The sequence below is a fragment of the Coturnix japonica genome, chromosome 1 (assembly GCF_054131305.1).
Source record: "Coturnix japonica strain WE chromosome 1, WE-NBRP24, whole genome shotgun sequence".
NCBI classification, from domain to species: Eukaryota; Metazoa; Chordata; class Aves; order Galliformes; family Phasianidae; genus Coturnix; species Coturnix japonica.
In genome coordinates, this window is record NC_140663.1 from 152,514,999 (window position 1) to 152,534,437 (window position 19,439).

General features: G+C 43.0%; 2 long non-coding RNA genes across 3 annotated transcripts in view; both read left to right on the plus strand.

Moving 5' to 3' along the window:
* The window catches only part of LOC107308242 (uncharacterized), a 60,389-nt gene extending 47,613 nt beyond the window's left edge, over positions 1–12,776 (plus strand). The window contains exons 5-6 of the long non-coding RNA XR_001552705.3: positions 11,538–11,683; positions 12,311–12,776. This is a non-coding gene — a long non-coding RNA (uncharacterized LOC107308242). The remainder of the gene's footprint in view (positions 1–11,537; positions 11,684–12,310) is intronic.
* A 3,092-nt stretch (positions 12,777–15,868) lies between these two features.
* The window catches only part of LOC107308120 (uncharacterized), a 36,892-nt gene continuing 33,321 nt past the window's right edge, over positions 15,869–19,439 (plus strand). The window contains exons 1-2 of one of the 2 annotated variants that reach the window (XR_014948674.1): positions 15,869–16,007; positions 16,637–16,766. This is a non-coding gene — a long non-coding RNA (uncharacterized LOC107308120). Of the gene's footprint in view, positions 16,008–16,633; positions 16,767–19,439 lie in introns of those variants that run through there. The other variant, XR_014948660.1, reaches the window with a different exon arrangement.

Below are 19,439 nucleotides of genomic sequence, written 5' to 3' on the forward strand. Positions count from 1 at the left end.
AAAAAAACCCTCCATCCACCTACTTAGAATTCATTCTGCCTCATACAGTGGTGAATTTGTGCTTTGCAGCTAAATCTGAATTGTGCTTCTCTGGGGGATACGACCTTTGTGTCACAAGTTCATTGCTGTATTTTTAGACCCAGACACTAAAAGGTGGGGCCAGACTATAAACCTCATTGTACTTTGGTAGCAAACAGGAACTGAATGATACCTCACAGAGGTCAAGCTCAACTCGAATTCTCTGGAAGGCTGGAGGACTTTGTTTGTTTGTTTGTTCTTTTTTTTCCCAAACGGTATAACTTTCTCATTGCCTTCCTTCATAGGAAGTTTTTAATGACTCTTCATGTGGCTTTTATGCTTGTCAAAGTGTGGAGGGGTTCAAAGACTGTAAATGACTTTATGGAAGAGCATCAAGGTGAAGTTAAAAAGCCACTCTGATATTTTAACCTGGGACTTCTGCTTTTGCAAGCCCAAAAACATCCTCAGTGGGACAAGATGTCAGTATTTGTGGTTGCGCTTTTCATTTGAGGTACTGAGATAAATGGAAGAAATCATGCAAGGTCTGCATGAGGAGTTTGTGTGCAAGACCAAGTTCCTCCCTGACACATTCTGGAAGGACAGCCACCCCTCTGTCTAAGGGGGTTACCTAAGGAGCTGTGCTGTTGAGAGGATACTGAAAAGAGAGTGTTTTCTTGTGCTTCCAGGGTCTCAACATGAGCAGTGGAGATAGATCAATGTTGTCATGCACATTGCTTTTGATATCTGAGTTAGGATCCAAGCCTGATCTAATGAGTGGCAACCCTGCCCGAGTCAGAGGGGCTAAAACTAGATGGTCTTTAAGGTCCTTTCCAACCCAAGCCATTCTAGGACTCTATACAGCAGAGCATTCCCAAGGCCACCCAAGCTACAGAAGGGCAACCAACTTCCTTGCTTCCAAACTGGCCTCAGCCTTACAAGATGGGGGGAGAAGCATCATTTTCATGGCAAATTTGGTTTCCCCCACAGGTCTGAACTGAAATGACCCTCTCCAAGTAAAGGAAAAACCACTGAGGGTGTAACAGAGGAATGAGGAGAGTGGGAAAACCTACTTGGCTTCTCATAGCTATTAGGTACTGCTCACTGAGGAAAGCAAGGCTGATTTCAAAGATATGCTTATATATTTCTAAAGTCCTGTAATGTTATAATCCTCCTTCTACCTTCCAACTCCATTTATATACTCCTTCTGTACTCAGTATACAAGAAGACCTTCAACATCCCATGTGTGAAAAACAGCCATTGTGATGAGGTGGTGATAAGTTTGAAGCACTACCTGCGACTCTAATATAAATGATTAATAGTGATAGATCACTCTCCACGCCCACACAGATAATGGCATCTCTCTTGGGATGGTTGACAATCCAATTGTGGTGAGGTGCAGAGAGGCCTGAAGCACATTTCACTAGTTATCGACTGGGGTACTCTGTCTCATCCTTTTAACAAAACACACATACAAACAAAAACCACCTGACAGGAAAAAGGAAAAGCGTGTGCGATGCTTTTCAAAAATCAGCACAGACATAATTAAGGATAACAATGCAGCGGCAAATCAGAGCAACCCATTGGCATTTTCTTGTTCCATTGCACACAACAACATATTTGTCTCAAGAGACATTTTTGGAGGTGCAAAAGTTCGCCTGCAGCCTGTTAATTCACTTTGAGACAGGACTGCAATCACTTAATGGACTCTTCGTGTGCTGGCTGCTATGGTTACTGCTGCATCATGCTCTCCATAGGATTCTTTTGGAGGATAGAGTAAACTGCGAGAGCAAATCTCAGCTGAGTTTGTTACTGGAATCAAAATCCCAGAGTGGATTTGCAGTTCTACACACAGCCTTGGCCCACTGAGAACTCCTTTTATGGACATGTTCGCTCATTTGGCTTAATTTTAAACCCACTCCTTAGGCACTGTGTGCTCAAAAACACTTCTCAGAATTGAAGTCATTTGGGTTTGGGCTGAGCTGGAGGCACATGTGAAAAGCTTAAGAATGAAAGCAAAGAAAAGTCATAAAAGATGAGACAAATAATAATGAGATTGGGTTAAATCATTCAGTCTGTCTTGCCTGGTCATCAAGCTCAAAGCAAAACCCTCTTCAAAAACAAGCAAAAGAATGTCATCAGAAGATGGGAAAAATAACAACCAACCCTTTAGCAAGTGTAAACCCATCAGTGGTGAATACCCAGGTCAGCAGACCAGAGATTCACAGAATCATAGAACCACAGAACCACAGAATGGCTTGAGTTTGAAGGGACCTTTAAAAGCCATCTGGTCCGAGTTCCCTGCAATGAGCAGAGACATGCACAGCTAGATCTGGTGCTTAGGTCCCCATCCAGCCTGATTGTGAGTGTCTCCAGGGATGGAGCATCCACCACCTCTCTGGCCAATATGTTCCAGTGCCTCGCCACTGTTATCATAAAAAAAATTTCTTCTTGATCTCCAATCTAAATCTTCCCTCTTTTTGAAACCATTTTCCTTTGTTCTATCACAGTAGACCCTGCCGAAGAGTTTGCTCCAGACAAACTCTGGAGCAACAACACAGAGACCTGGTAGCAGAGATTTTTCATCCATCTCCTTGGTGTGAGCACTACCATGAACAGTGACATTCACCATCTCCAGGCTGATCAGCCAGCAGAGAGGGACAAGGCTGGTGTCAGGGCCTGGGGCAGGATGAAGGATCTCGGTGAGTGGGAAGAGGGAAAAATCTGGGGGAAAGGAAGGGAAAAAGGCAATGGGGAAAAGGAGGTGGGAAAAAATAAGAGACAGAAATAAAGATGGTTGTCAGTGATCCACTGGAAGCTGACAAATGTGCTCCTGCGAGCGGATGGGTGAGCCTGGGCTGAGGTCAGACCAGCAGGATAGGGGTAATAGCAGAGGATGTAGGTTGACGTCTGGGCAGGAAGCAAGCTGGATTGCTGGGAGGGGCCTCAAGGCACGAAGAAGGCTACTTAGCTCACAGCAGGACCCTCCTTCTCAGAATCATTTCTCACGGACAGATGCATGCCTGACCTGTTCTTAAAGATCTCCAGCAGCACATGCTCCTGGGCCTCCCCAGATCTCCCACTCACAATTCATCACATTTTTTGCAGAGCTGGTTTTGAGCATCTCCTTTCTTCTCCAAATGCAGGAGGAGAATAGAGTGATGATATCTTTTTCTCAGCAGTATTTTAAGACTATTTAGTCTATTCCACTTAGTTCTTTTCCGGGATTTCTGAAAATATAATGCCCAGGTATTCCAGATGATGCTTTGTCAGGGAGCTTCTAAAGGATTATTTAATGCACTTTGCTAGGTATATTCCCCTCAGGCTATATCAGTATGATGCCAGATTTTCTTTTATTTTTTTTTGCAGGAGCAGCATAATCTTTTTGACTCATGGTCAGCTAGTAATCCAGTGTTATCTTTATTTCTTCGTTAGAACTGCTGTTAACTCATTTTCCCTTCTATAGTCAGGGAAGCTATATGACCATGTTGTCATAAAGGTGATTATCTCAGCCTGAGTGTGCTACCTTCTGTACCTGCTGAATACTATTTGGATTTTTAGTTTAAGACCAGTTTTTTTAAGGTTATTTTGGGTTTTAACTCTTTCCTTCAAAACATTTGCCATCACTTAAGTCTCCAAAGTTAACACATTCTTTCTGATCTCTTATCTATTTTATTAATAAAGGTACTGAATGGATGTGATTTAGGACAGACCCTTGCAAAGCCCTATCAAATAAATCCATGAATCAAATCAATTATATTTTTCAATTATTGAAAAAAAAAAATCAATATAACTCTCAACAAGCTGTATGAGTTACATGTGGTGACTATTAGATTGATAGGAAGGAAAACTACATCTAGGAACAGGCAGACAAGGCAGGCAGTGATGTTATCACCAAATCTTAGAGATCTGGCAGGGTTGATAGTGCTGGGGAAGAGGTTCTTGCTGTTTCCCAGTGTCTCCATCTGCAAACCACTCCAGTTATGCCTATGGAGTAAGCTCAGGGAACAGGCAGCATGAGTAAGTATCCACAAGGGCTGAGAGCAGAAGGAGGGGTGACTGCAAGTCATCTGATGTTAGCCATCAGCAGGAAATGCCAGAGGGCTGCTTTTCTCCTCACTGCTACATCTGTGCAGTATGCCATGAATGAAAGCAAGGCTTTCAGTGTGCAAAACCCCAAGGAAGATGAGGAAAAGGGGGGTGTACCTCACAAGCTGCCCTCTCCTTCCATCCTTCTCCCACTGGATGCTGTGATCTCTGGGTCTGCCTTGGGTTTGAACACTGGGCCTTACCTAAATGATAGTAGCAATCACATGAAACGAGTTATTTTGGTTTTCCACCCTCTGCTCTGTATGATGACTAATGAGGTGACAAGAGCTGCCCCATGTGGTTGGAAGGGATGGAGAACAGACAGGGCTGGACCACCACTGCGAGGTCTTCCTGGGGTGCATCACCACCTCCATTACCAGAAGGGCATAAGGACATGTCACCAGACAGACGTTAAGATCGTGGGTGGCAAAATGACCATTCCGAGTGCCACTGTAACATGCACCTGCTCCTGACTATCCCAAAATGTGTGACAAGTCAGCAAGGACAGACTTCATTCTCTTGGGCTTGGCCTTGTGCTCCTGATAGCAATTCACATACTCATCATTCACATGGGCTGTGCACTGACGCACACTGCCTAAAATAGGAATCATAGAATCATAGAATGGCTTGGCTTGGAAGGGACCCCAAGCATCTTCAAGTTCCAATCCCCCTGACACAGCCAGGGCCACCAGTGTTCAGATCCAGTAGGAGACACTGTCCAGGTTGGACAGGGCCCTGGGCAACCTGATCTAGTAAGGGCGTATGTTTGGTGGCCCTGCCAGGCAGGGGGGTTGGAACTACGTGATCCTTGAGGTCCCTTCCAACCCAGCTCATTCTGTCATTCTGTGATTCTGTGATTCTGTGTGAGACCAGGTTGCCCAGGGCCCCATCCAGCCTGATCCTGAAAACCTCCAGAGATGAAGCATCCAAGGAAGTCCTTTCTAACAATATGGCTGTTTGGGCTTCACTCAGAGTAATCTTTCCTAAATGCAAGGAGCAATTCTTCCCCAGCCAGCAGTCACTGCCATGCTCCTGGAAGCTTGCAGCCAAACCAAAGTCTCTATCAGAGACCTTGAACTTTCTGTTATCCACTGTCCTCCAAAATAAGGGGTACATGTAATAACACAAACAAACAAACAAGGCCCAAGCTTTCTCTTTCTATGCTTTGAACTTTACCTCAGTGTACCAAAGATAAAGAAACAATTTAGTTTGAATCATCAGTTTTTCAAGACACCTGAGCACTGTTTTCTGCAAGAAAGATATGAGCCTGAAACCATCTGTTATTTCTAGTGAAATATCTCCCCTGTCCAACAGGGCTGGCTGCTGTACTTTTTGCTTCCTTTACACAAACAGGGAAAAATAAGGCAGCTCGTGGCCACCCATGCTTTCAGCTCTCTTTACTGATCTCTACAGCTTCCTCACAAAACTCTGCCAGAAAGGCAGTGTAGCTGGCTACAGGCTGTTCTCATTAATCCCCCTTAGCTAACAAGATGTAGAATGGAAAATTGCAAAGCAGGAAAGCCAGCAAATTGTGTTGAAGCAGCCTTTTAGGAAATCTGAGCGAGACATTTTTTTGCATCACGCCCACGTCGATGAGCAGTTGTTTCTAACGGGTTGCTTTTTACCACTCTAAAGTGCACAGACACTTGTATGCATGTAAGGCCATTTATAACATCTCTGAAAGGGCAGTTCCTTCCTCTTATACTCCCACGTCTTTTTGATGAGTTTTCATTGCACTCAAAACATCATTAACTAGCTGGGTGCTGATCCTTCTTGTTTCTGTCTTATTTACACTGTGTTTCATTGGAGCTAATAAAAGGCAGCATGGCAGTGCTGTAAGGAGTGAAGCTATGTCATTGCTGCTGCATTTCTCAGAGCATCCTGGGGCATGCTTTTGCATTCAAAACACAACAAGAGGGATGGGAGGCCACATTTCCCTCTCCTTTCCCCTTAACCAACACTATTGCTGGGGAAACCACATTACAGACAGCCAGGAAATGTGGCTGTGCATTTGCTCTGCAGTGGTGGAGAAGGATGAGGCCCCTTGGTAGACACTCCCATGGGTGTTGTGACCTTCTGACTTGAGGGAAGGAAGACTCTCCTGTCTGTATAGCGCAGGGGGAACAAGCTGAGCACTGGCTCCACTTCACGGGATCACAGAACAGCTGAGGCTGGCATGCACCCCTGCTCAGAGCCACGTACAGCAGGTTGCCCAAGGCCATGTCCACTTGGGTTCTAAATACCTCCAAGGCTGGAAACACCATGACCTCATTGAGCAACTTGTACCAGAGTCCAACCACTTTCATAGTTAAAAAAAATAATAATATTATCCATGGGAATTTCCTGTATTTCAGTTGGTACTCATAATCTCTTGTCCTGTCACTGGATATTACTGAAAAGAGCCTATACTTCAATCCTGCCATTAGGTATTCATCCACAAGGATAAGATCCCCTTGAACCATCCCTTCCTCAGGCTGAGCAGTCACAGCTCAGTCCCTCCTTTTATGAGATACGTTCTGATCACCTCATCATCTTCATTGACCCTCATTGCTAATGAGGCAGCTGGCAACTGGCATTTCAGATCTCTCTGTACTCTGCCTTCTAATCACCTCCTGTTTTGCCAGCCCCTCTGTAGGGCTGGAGGACTCTTGCTGAAAATTGTTCACAGGTTGGTAACTGTTCAAAAGAGCTCATAGCCCATGTACATGACACTTTTCTGATAGCATACCTGAGACAGATCACTCAACTTGCTTTTAATTCTCCTCTCTCTGTTGAACTCAAAGGCTCAGCAGTCACAGAAATATGAAGTTGTTTTGTTTAGTTTGATTTGTTTGTTTTATTGTTGTTGTTTTTTTTGGCTAAAGACATATAAATCAGTATTCATTTCTTTATTCTTGTTTTGGCAAGTGATGTTATCCTTTGCTATGATCCTTTACTACCTGTCTCTACCAGTAGGACAAGAAGGTGGGAGCTGACTCATTACATGCTCAGAAACTCATTCCTCTTTCGAGTTTAAGCATCGCAGTCACTGAGGCATCTAAGTAAGATAGTTCTCAGAGATGGCTTGGAAAAAAAGCAGTCAATCTTTCTTTGCTTCATTTCAGAAGAGATATCAATACTTCCTTCTCCTACGTCCTTCTTGCTTTTTTATTTGGGTGTACTTAGCGTAATAAAATAAATAAACCTGTGGTGATATGATATTACAGAATATGTGTAATACATAGGTAGATAGGTACACACATGCATACATGCATACATACATACATATACAGATACTAGGAATGCAGATTGTGTTTTTTCAATGTTAAATTACTTCAGTAGCCTCTTGAATTTGTTGCCATCACAGAATAATGGTCATGAATGAGGGGAGAAGCTTGGGGATTTTCCAGTTTTCCTGTAAGTAATATCTGCATTGGTTGCAACATCGTTCATGAATCCTGGTGTGCATGGAAAAGAGTGGGATGAAATTTCCAGAAGTCCAAACAAATCTAAGTCTTCTTTCCAGATCTTCTAAAAGGATGCAACTTCATGCCCTTCATGTGTCTAAGCTTTCAGATTTAAAATAAAAAAAGCTTCTTAAATTGGCAAGTGAGGTAATTTTCTCAAAATATGTGCAATCAAACCCTGATAGATTTTCTCAAGCTTAGGAGAAAGAAGGAAACCAGAATGGTTATTTCACATAGAAAGTAAATCCCTTACTAGTCAAACTTTCTGATGGGAAAGAAAATTATTATATAGACCTGGCCAAGGATCATCACATATTCCGTCAGAAATATTTCTGTGGGCAAAGACCACAAACCTACAGTATGAAGGGATCGATCATGAGACCACTGTGTCCGCTGGAAGGATTACAGTCCATTACTTTAGAGCAATATGATGCTTTTTCCAACCCATCTAAAGCTACAGCATTTCTGTAATCCACGCAATATACTGAAGAGTTGTTAATTGAGTAAACACCAGTGGGTGTGACAGCCATGTGGCAAGCGCTTGACTCAGACATCTTCCACAGGAGAACTTGAATTTCTCATATATATTTGTACTCCTTAGTGAGGACAACAAGAAAGGCTGGAACTTATTGGTCAAGGGCTCAGTGGGCTGTGTCAGGGTGACTAAACACTTGTCCTGACTGTAGCACCAATCCTTGACTAATCCTTGACCAATCCTCTGTGCCTGAGGTTTCAGTTTTTCCAGTTGCTTTGTTCTGATGCATCATTCCCAGCAGGAGAAAAGTTGCCTGTAGAATAATTCCCATAAACGAACTAAGATTTGACTATATTTGTTGTGACACCGGAATACAAATACATGGGAAAAAGTGGGACAAGCTTGAATTTGCTACCTACATACAACTATACAGATCTTATGAGAAGTTTGGGAACTGGGATTGTTTAGTGTGGAGAAGAGGGGACCCAGGAGAGACCTTATCACTCTCTACAGCTGCCTGAATGGAGGCTGTGGGGGGGGGGGGGGGGGGGGGGTCAGCCTCTTCTCCCAGGTAACAGAGATAGCACAAGAGGGAATGGCCTCAAGTTGCACCAGGGGAGGTTCAAGTTTGACATTAGAAAAAAATTTGTCTCTGAAGGAGTGGTGAAGTATTGGAACAGGCTGCCCAGGGAGGCAGCTAAGTGTTTGAGAACCATGTAGATGTTGTACTGAAGGACATGGTTTAGTGGGGGAATATTGGTGATAGGAGATTGGATTGGATGATCTGGGAAATCTTTTCCAACCTTGGTGATTCTGTGATTCTATGATTCTATAGTCTAGAGCCTCTCTGTGCTGACAAGATGTGGCTTGGTTTCTGAGAGAATAAATTGAATGTGTCCTCTCATTCCGCTGATCCAGGTCAGTGAATCTTGCAGCATAAAGTGACCTACATGTTTAGTTGTTTTCGGGGGCTGGATCTTAGCTGCGATACTGGAAATGCTCAGATGAGTCTGCTTATATGAAAAGTAATATAAACAGAGAACTTGGTAAAGAAGCCCAGAGATCTTAGCATTAAATCACTCTTTGATGTCTTACTGTTTACAGTGTGTGTCCACTCAAGCAAGGCAAAGCCTCCCTTCCTGGGGTATCTGTCATTCTTTAAGCTCTCTGATGTTATTTGGCTTTAACAATTAACTCCACTTATTGATATAGCTGCTTTGGTTTATTTCCTTTAAAAACAAAGGATTTTTCTGACACTTCTTGGAATAGCAGCACTCTGTTTAGTGAAGTGTAGGGTAATTTGTAGATCCCAACTAAATGGGCTCTGAGCTTTCAGGCACTCCTTGCTTTACAAACAGCAGAATATCTGAGGTGCCTGTAGGTTCACCTCTTCTTATTTTATATATACCATAGCAGCAGGGGAACATGCATAAACATAACTCTGGTTTTCTTGTGTGTGTAGATGATTACAACTTATGATGATATATGCAGAGATGATACAATAAAGTATGAGCCGAATTCAGCTGTTACAGTGCACAAGGTGATTAGTCTAAGGGAAATTAAACCTCATTCAATTTCATACCAAAAGAAGGAATTTTGAATGAAATAGGTCTTTCAAAAAGGAAACTGGCTTAACAAAAATGTAACCACTTTTTATGAACTGCATAGATCTGCGTTTTCAAATCATCACAGCTAAAGTATCTCTACTAATAAACTTTATTTTGTGTTATTAATTCAGGTGTCAGCTGAAATCTCAAATTAGGATGCAGATCCTGAAGTGAGTTGAACGTTACCTAACAGTGGAAGTCTCAGAATGAACTAATGCCTATCAGTAACAGCAGTTACTGATTTAGCTGTGAGATTAACTGCAACTGTGAGGAACTACCTTTCAATAAATAACTAGAACAAGGATTTGAGCTTTTGTCTGAATTGTTTTGCTCTTTTGCTCTAAGGTTTTTGATTATCCTCTTCCCTTACAAGTACCAGCTAAAATAATTCTCAAATTGACAATTACTTATTTCTTTACAATTCCTTTTCAGCACACATCTGGAAATAATGGGGTTTAAAAACAGCAGGGGGGATGATATTACCTTTTGCTGACTACATTCTTCTTATGAATTCTTTGGTTTTGTTAATGAGCTACAAGAAAACACAAAAATATCAATGCATTAAAGAAGCAGAACAGTTCTGAATACATTCGCACTATAGATCTCTCTAGATTCCTGCTGCAATATGGGAAGTCAAAGAACACATTCAGCCTGAGCCATCAGATATCAGTAAGTTCCTCTGTTATGCATGGAAGTAATTGCAAAGCATGTTCATAAGATCATCATTATGCAACTGAAGTGAAACTGTGTTTGTGTTTGAGATGAATAACAATGTCTCAGTGTCCAGGTAGAGATCAGTGACAAGTGGTGCCCCTCAGGGGTCTGTACTGGAACCAGTGCTCTTTAGTAACTTCATCAGTGACATCAACAGTGGGATTGAGTGCACACTCAGCAAGTTTGCTGATGACACCAAGCTGTGTGGTGCAGCTCACACACCCGAGGGATGGGATGCCATTCAGAGAGATCTAAACAGGCTCAAGCAGTAGACCCGGATGAACCTCATGAGGTTTTTCAATGCTAAGTGCACCTGGGATGTGACAACCCCTGCAGTAATCACAAGACAGAGAGAGGGTAGTATCCTGGGCTGCTTCAAAAGCAATGTGGCCAGCAGGGTGAGGGAGGTGATCCTGCCCCTCTGCTCTGCATTGGTGAGACCTCACCTGGAGTACTGTGTCCAGATGTGGAGTCCTCAGTACAAGAGAGACATGGAGCTGTTGGAGTGCATCCAGAGGGGGGTCACAAAAATGATCCAAGGAATGGAGCACCTCCTCTATGAGGACAGGCTGAGAGAGATGGGGCTGTTCAGTCTGGAGAACAGAAGGAAGACCTGAGAGCAGCCTTTCAGTATCTAAAGGGGGGCAGTAAGAGGAACATGACAGACTCTTTAGCACAGTCTGTTGTGATAGGATGAAGGGAAATGGTATCAAACTAAAAGAGGGGAGATTTACAATGTAGAAAACCTCTTCCTTATATACAGTAAGAATGGTGAGACACTGGAACAGGTTGCCCAGAGAGGTGGTGAATGCCCTTTTTCTGGAGACATTCAGGATCAGGCTGAATGGGGCTCTGAGCAGACACTGTGGGTGTCCCTGTTCATTGCAGGGGAGCTAGACTAGACCTTTAAATCTCTCTTCCAAATCAAACGATTCTATGATTCTCTGATCATTTAAGCTACCTTTAGAAACTGAAGCTCAAGATAATATCGTTTCAGCAATATGCTGACACAAGCCCCAAAGGAAACTGAACTCTGCTTGGAGTTGGGGTCCAAGCATTTGGTGAATGTACAAGAGAGATGATTCCAAGCATTTCATCTTTGCAATAACGACAGTGTATGCAAAGTAAGCATATTTCTGTAATACAAATACTTCTTTTTGAGCCTCCAGGCCTGTTCTACCTATTTTTCAGTAACTTCTAGCCTAAACTCTACTGGGCCTCTGCAAAAGAATTTCCTGCTTCCACTCTTGCTTGGAGCAAAGAATATCTCTTTCCGAAAAGCAGTCCAGTCTCAGTTTGGAAACTGTCAGTGATGGAAGAATCAACCACAACCCTGGGTAAGTGTTTCCAATGGTTAATTATCTCAGTGGTTAAAAAATGCTCCTCACTCTTAGTCTGAATCTGCTTTGCTTCTGCTTTCATCCTCTGGATTTTATTATATCATTATCAGCTGTGTTGAAGAGACCATTTTCATATTTTCCTTATCCATGTAGTCATTCATGTATAGGATACAATTTGTAAGGCCTTAGCTTTTGAACAGTCACTGTATAATCTAATCTAGTTCAGTAGGCCCCTTTGCAGTCAACTCAGAGAGACAACCGTCTCTCATCCGTGCTTCTATAGGCTGACAAGCATATCCATGTTATTTTCATCTACACAAATGGACACTGCTACACATTCCATCTCTTCTGAATCCAGCTCATGTGTGGACACATCCCTGTGCCTGGATGACTGCATCTGTGACTCTGTGACCATGTATGCCATGAACAGAACATTCATACAGTCATTGTCAATGGTAGGGCAATTATACATTCAGAACCTTGTCTAGCTTCCTTGAAATACCAGATAGATATGCCAGTTATCTGATTCTTGTGGCGGGCATGCAAGGCATTTAGTCAATACTCTTCCATCCCTTTAAGATTTTCTCATACCTATGTAAACTATTACTATATGTTCTTTTCCAGATTGCTGGAAGTCATGTGAGGATGTCACATCTGCTGTTGTCTGTATGATAGCCACCTTTTTTCCTCATTTGTCTGTCATAACCAGAGAAATGTTTGACAAGGAAATCTAATTGGGCAAATTTCAGGGCAAGCTTACACTATTCCAGAAGGTAGGTCTGAGTCTTCTCTTGAAGGAAGTAGTATTTCCTCCAGTAGAGACATCATGCCCACAATTTCCCAAGATTCATTTTCCAGGAACATTGAGAGCTACTGGAAGAAATTCCTTCTCAATCCCTCATTGGCCAGGTCACCATCCAAACCACTACCACCATCTGCTCTTTATTGGGTAAGAAGGACTTATCCGCTTCCATCTTCCGATGTATTTAATTTTACTAAAGGGTCTTGACTCCACTAACAGGAATCATGGTGTCTTAGTTATACTCTTACAGGTTTCCATCAGTTCCACCAGTCAGGTCAGTAAGCTACTGGATAGTCATAGCGAGGGTCAGCATGACTCTGGAGTTAACACTGTATTGTAGGAGCAAGTGGCTCTTAAGAATCCACTGAAATTGTGCTGCTGTTTACAGGGAAAATCACTCTGAATCAGTGATTGTGTATGTGTTTAAGTGTGATCACAGGCACAGTTCCCAATGGATATCACATTAGAAGAATACTTTTCACCACTGCTCATAGAAGCACGGATGTGCCAAAAGCCGTGATGCAGAGGGAATACGTCAAAGGCTAAGTGAGAACAGTTAATCCTTCACATTTTATCCAGTCTTTTCTGCTGAAATTGTCTGCAGGAATGCTGCCTACCACCAGCTGCAGCAGGGCGTGTAGGTGAAAACTGAGCTGGGGGTTCTCACATCACCACAATTTAATCCATGAAAGCTACTGCTCCATGATGGTAATCACCGGCACAGCCTGGATTTGCACTGCAGGTTAGGTGCCATATTCAGATAGTGTAATTTGTGAACACAGCTGAAACACAGTGGTGAACCTCATCCTCGTTCCCCAAATGAGCATCGGTGTCTCTGCTTCGATGCCTACATCATAATGTAGACATGGAACCACAGTTTGGTAACACCACCTGGTTCTGGTGGTTCCCCAGAAGGGTTACAGTGGAACCTGGGTGATTCTGTGATTTCAGACTATAAAACTGACTTCATCTAGGGTTTGGTGAGATTTTGGAGGAAAGGCTGAAATCCTCCTTTAAACCAAAATCTCTTATATGTGATCTACACTGTTTGAAACTGAAGGCAATGCATTAAGAAAAGGTTTCTCCCTCTTCACATGCACCAATCTGAGTTATGAGTCTGTCCTCTTCTTACAAGCATACTAACTCTTTATTTTCTTCTGAGCAGCCTCATAGCTTGTATGTATTTGCACGTGATGAAACTGGAAGAAGACCTTTAAAGATTTGTAAATGATTAGGCCAGATAATTGCCATTGATTCAGTGTAGTTTGCTGAGAAGCACAGAAAAATCTCAGTGTGTTTATGAGAAATTTCTCTCTAAGCCAGAAAACCTTTAAAGAGCTACTGCCAGTGCTACTGTGGAAATAATAATACTGTAAGATTTCACAATCATGTTTATAAGCAGGAGCTGTTATGGTTCAGAAAACTCTAATGATTCACCAGCACTGTTGTTATGGTTAATTTTCCCGGAAAAGTATGTTATTGCAACAATTCCTCCTTTTTTTTTTTTTTTTTTTTTTGTCATCACAGTGTTTATTCCACTATCTGTTTGTTTTTACTGCTGAATCTTAGTTTGGCACAGAGTCTCATAGGTCTAAAAAGGGTTTCTAAAAAGCCATCGACATTTTGAAGCATACACAAATTGCCAGGGGATTTTATTTTTGGCTTTTTGAGTAGCCTTGTGTTTTTGGATTTTTAACAGCAATGAGAAATTCTCTCTCAAACAACAACATTCTGAAATGACGTTTCAGGTTCTGCGGCTTCAGTCCACTCTTTTATGATGTGGGAAATGCCCTGCCTCTGAACTGTGCAAGGGACACGTCATTCCCCACAAATCTTCTTTTTAGCAGAAAGGAGTAAACACCTATGAGGTCCTGAGGGTGTGTTTTTAAAACAGCATCCGGTGCTCTCAAGGATTGCAACAAAGCTGGCTGAGGAGTCAGCAGGGAGAAAACACCAGGTGAGGAGAGAGTTGAGACGGGGCAGGATGAGAAACTTGGAGTAGCAGCAAGGAGCAAAGGAAAACTTTCAGCTTTATTCTCCAGCTGCACTGAACTTTGTTAGATTGCTGACTAAGACTCCTGGGGAGATTGTAGGAGTCGCAGAGGGTGAGTGGTAAACACGGACATGAACAAAGCGCTGTGAAATATGCTGCTTGTCAGCAACCTTCCCATTATGTAATGGAGATGAGGTAGATGGCCTGAGCCAAAAACATCTGTGAAGCATCTCTTGAAGCAGACCAAGAGCAGGAGGTAGGTGACAACACCTCCTCTCCCTCTTGTTTCTCTAGTTCCTTCTGTCTTGCCCTTTTCCTTTTCCCTTTTCCATCTGCTCCCATGACTCCCTTCTCTACTCCCTACTCTCCCCCAAAAGACCCCCTCAAGCAGCTATCCATGTGCATTGCAAACCTTTAAAAAGAAGCTTGATAGCATGACAGTCTGGATTATCCCACTGTGATGGAGCTATTGAGATCATAGAATCATAGAATAGTTACCTCTAAGACCATCTAGTGCAACCATCAGCCCATCCCCACCATGCTGACTAATCCATGTCCTTCAGTGTCACATCCATTCAGCTCTTGAACACCTCCAGGAATGGTGAGATAGATGCTTTCAGTCTTCCATCAGAAGTTTGGTTCCATGAGATGCGGACACCTGGAGAGCTTGGAATTCAGGAAAAACATCCTCCTTGCCCATAAAGAACAAGGAAGATACAGAGAAGAACATTTTAAGAGTGACATCAACATTTTCTCATTCAGAGTTTCTCTGGGCCAGATTCCTCTGAAGAAATATAGACATCTACATCTGGGCACCCTAGATCTCCCAGAATCATCACAAAAGTGCAACAATAAGTGGTACATATTGTCTGAAATACTTTCAAAATTTGCCACATATTCCCGTTCACTGACTCAATAGAGAAGTAACAGTGATTACTTCGTATCTGAGTAAGTCTGTTGTAGATAGCCAGGTGACATGGTTCTTGCCTCTGTGCCTTGGTATGCCCTGACATCACTCTTCACCAGGGCTGCAGGCAGTGAACCCTAACGCTGCACCAGCTTCAATTGTTTAATTTCCCTTTGCCTTTCAGTCTATTTTTGGTTTGTGACTGAACTTTGTGACTTCTTCTGTGGCACTCCCCATACACAGAGCATTCCTCCAGTTGAGATTTGACAAACATCCTGATTCTTAACACAGCTCAGAACACACCTGCTCTCCCAAACACTGAAGCTGTGGTAGCCTCACCCCAGCCAGGGCTGTTGTGTGGTGCCATTGCCAGCAGGACTTCCTCTCGTTCATATTTCTCTGGTTCATTATTGCAAGGAGATGCTAGATCTCACTAATAAGATTAGGGTTTGGTGGTGTAGTTCTGTATCTTTGCGGAAGGTTGCAGTTTAGGTCAAGACTCTCTGATTTCTAATGATGTTGCTTAATTTTGTAGAGCTGGCAGAACAAACTCCTGCTGAGGATAACAATACTTGAAGTTCAAGAGTGAATCCAGACTTGGCAAAAGCATCAAATTCAGGTGTGTTTGTTTCTCCTAGTTGTTGCTCCAGGAGATGCCTGAAAATACATGTCTAATAATCTTGGTTTATTTTTTAATTGTATCCTGTTCCTATACTCCAATGAGCTGTTGCAATCCAGTTCTGGGGCCCCCAACATAAGAAAGACATGGAACTATTGGAGCGAGTCCAGAGGAGGGCTACAAAGATGATCAGAGGGCACCTCCACTATGAGGACAGGCTGAGTGAGATGGGGCTGTTCAACCTGGAGAAGGCTGTAGGGGGGACCTTCTAGTGGCCTTCCAGTACCTGAAGAGGGCCTACAGGAAAGTTGGGGAGAGACTTTTTATAAGGGCAGGTAGTGACAGGATGAAGGGAAATAGTTTTAAACTGGAAGAGGGTAGATTTAGACAAAACATTAGGAAGAAATTCTTTACTGTGAAGGTGGTGAGACACTGGAACAGGTTGCCCAGAGATGCTGTGGTTGCCCCCCTCCCTGGAAACATTCAAAGCCAGGCTGGATGGGGCTGTGAGCAACCTGGTCTAGAGGGAGGTGTCCCTGCCTACAGCAGGGAGTTTGGAACTAAATGATCCTTCCAAACCAAACCATGATTTTATGTTTCTTTTTTCTATGATCATTTGAACATTGCAGGCAGACTGTAGGAACATCTGATCTGACCTGGGAAATGCAGGTTTGAGATAAGCACAGGTGGTGAGATGCTGTAATAAAAGCTATAATACCAAAGAAGAATGGTTCTCTGCAAACATGGCTGGAAGATGAGGTAAGCGCTGTCACACAGTCTTTTTGTCTAAGCAGATTCCCATTCCCAGTGCAGGAGCACATTTTCTCAGCCTCAGCCTCGTGTGAATTCTTAGGTTAAGTTCAAGTCTGCCAGAATCTTATACTCTCTCCTGAACATAGCAGAGCCTTAAAAACAAATTACACTCTCATCTTCTTCAATGGCTTCTTCAGGCTATCCCAAATACCATAATGCCATAGTAAAATTGTTAATGGGGTCAAGACTAGTTCAGTTTTATCTCCATGGGCTTAGGTTACATCCACTAGATATAAATAGTTTTATTCTGGTCCCACGTACCACCTTCATCAAAGGACTAAGATATTCCCAAATGCTTATGCAAAGTTATTCTAACAAAAATTTAATGACTGTGTTTTCTGTGAAACTAGGAACTTGACATGAAGAAATCTTGCCTGTTCTCCTTTTCCTTGGGGGCCTCCAAAACCTGTTGGATCTACCTACCCCATGAGGTAGATAACACCACTCACACTTCCAGCTCCCTGCAGCCTCTAAGACTAGGGTACCTTTTTGAACATGCCCTAAATCCTTTGTAGCATATGCTCAACTTCCTTCTTGGAAACACCTTTTCTGAGTCACGTCCTTGCACTCAGATGGGATTTGGCCGGAGGCCACACTTGGAAACATGAACTGAGAAACACGCAAAGATACTGACCGAGCAAACATGCTTTAGCAGGGTCTGCACTTGCTCTGGCAGCCTTGTAGCCCTGACAGATGATTACTGGATTACATGTTATTTTCTAGTCAGATATCTGGTTGTGAAACTTTATGATTCTGTAGAGTTTAGGATGGGATGACTGCTTCTGCAAGGTAAGGGTTCGGATCCTGACAGTATCCTAGAGGGTTGTCTTGTCTGTAGGGAAGGTTACATTTCTGACATGCAGGGAGTGATGTGTGATGTCCCTCACATGATGTCAATACCTGACTAGACATGGGAGTCAGACTGCCACATGCCATAGCTGTCTCTGTGGTTCCATGTTGGCCTGTGTGGCCCATCCTGCATGGTTTCTATCAAGCCATGTCACTGCCTCCTAAGGCTCAGGAGGAAATGCTGTGTATGTTTTCTGGCTGCAGTAACCACTCTGTCAAGAGGAACCCATTACCCCAAGGGGAATGAAAGCCTTGAGACTGGCTGGAAAGGAGAGGTATGCTTTAGGCTAGACTAATGCTATGTCCTTATGTGTTTGAAGCATACATGTTTTTGGAGATGTCCAGTCAAACTCATCCGCATTAACTCACACAAACACTCAACACACAGTGACAGAGACATAAATACCCCAGGGACACGGTCTTTCACGTCAGGTCTTTTGCATGGTGGACTGAGGATGGATAAGTAGAAAATGATCTTGTTTCTAATCCATCTTAGGCCAAATTGGTGGATCTGGAGTCATTCAAGCTGTGCCGTAATGATGTGTGATCCCATCAGTCCTGCCAGGACTGGAAGGGGGCATGAATTAGCCTCAGGAGAGCTAGAAGGGAAGAGGGAAGACTAGTCAGGGAGTTGGCTGAGCTAAGCAAGTGGAGTGAGGTGGTGGATCCATGTCACTCCTTGAGCAATTGTGAGGCAACTCCCCAAGAAGCTGCCCTTCCCAAGCTGCAGCATGTGTCTGTACAATGTGCGTGGATCGCTGATGGGGGTGAACTCTTTCTCAGGACCCAGAAGATGAGTCAGAGTTGACTCAGGCCTTTGTAGTCCTCCTTACTCAAGTGATAATAGGTGAAAGAGAGAAGAGATGAAGCCTGTTTGTATTCCACGTGACTCCCAGTTTTGCTATATGCTGCAAACACTGCATAGGGGAATTTTTTATTCTTTCTTCTTTCTTTCTTTTGGGGGGAGGGGGCAAACTTGACTTCTGGGTGAACACATTAAGTTATAAATCCAGTCTTTCATAGGAGAAAACAGCTTCATTTATAGCAGTCCCATTAAGCAAAGAACTTGCTCATTCTTTGTGGGGAGACCATTCTCCTGCCCACATGCTGAGGTATCTTGGAAGCAGTATGTAATCCTTTGAGGACTAATTATTAATTTGAATTTATTGAGTGCTGACAGACATGCTTGGTGCTTTATGGTCACATAAGGGAACCTTTGTAGCTATGCTATTTCAAGAGAAAACTGCCATGAAAAGTGGAAACTCCTTTGGCTTAAGTAGACTGGAAGACACTATTCTGATATTTTAAATGCTATCTTCCATAACACTGACCTGCTTCTCTCTTAAGCAAAGTATTAATAAACACTGACAGAAGTAAACAGGGAATCTCTCCTCTGGAATCAACAACGTAACATTTACATTACTGATTCTGTCCACCTAACTGTACCTGAGGGACACAAAGCTGCTGAATACTGAGAAATCAAGCTCAGTTTGTTTTCATCGGTGTACCCATGAGAAGAGCTTAGTTTTCTGTTTGGAAGCCAATTTGTGGGTTGCACGTTTTCTTTGGTCCTCCATATTGCCTTCTCCCGTCATCTTGTCCTTTCAAAGTGAATAGTTTATCTGTTGCGGTTGCAAGGAAGGTGTAGTAATAGAGAAGAAAGATAATCCCAAATTGTTTTACTTGTAGTTATACTTCTATCTCTTTCGGCAGTGAAGATGAGCAGTTCAACTAATGGAGACACACAAGAGTAAAAAAATATAGTGTCTG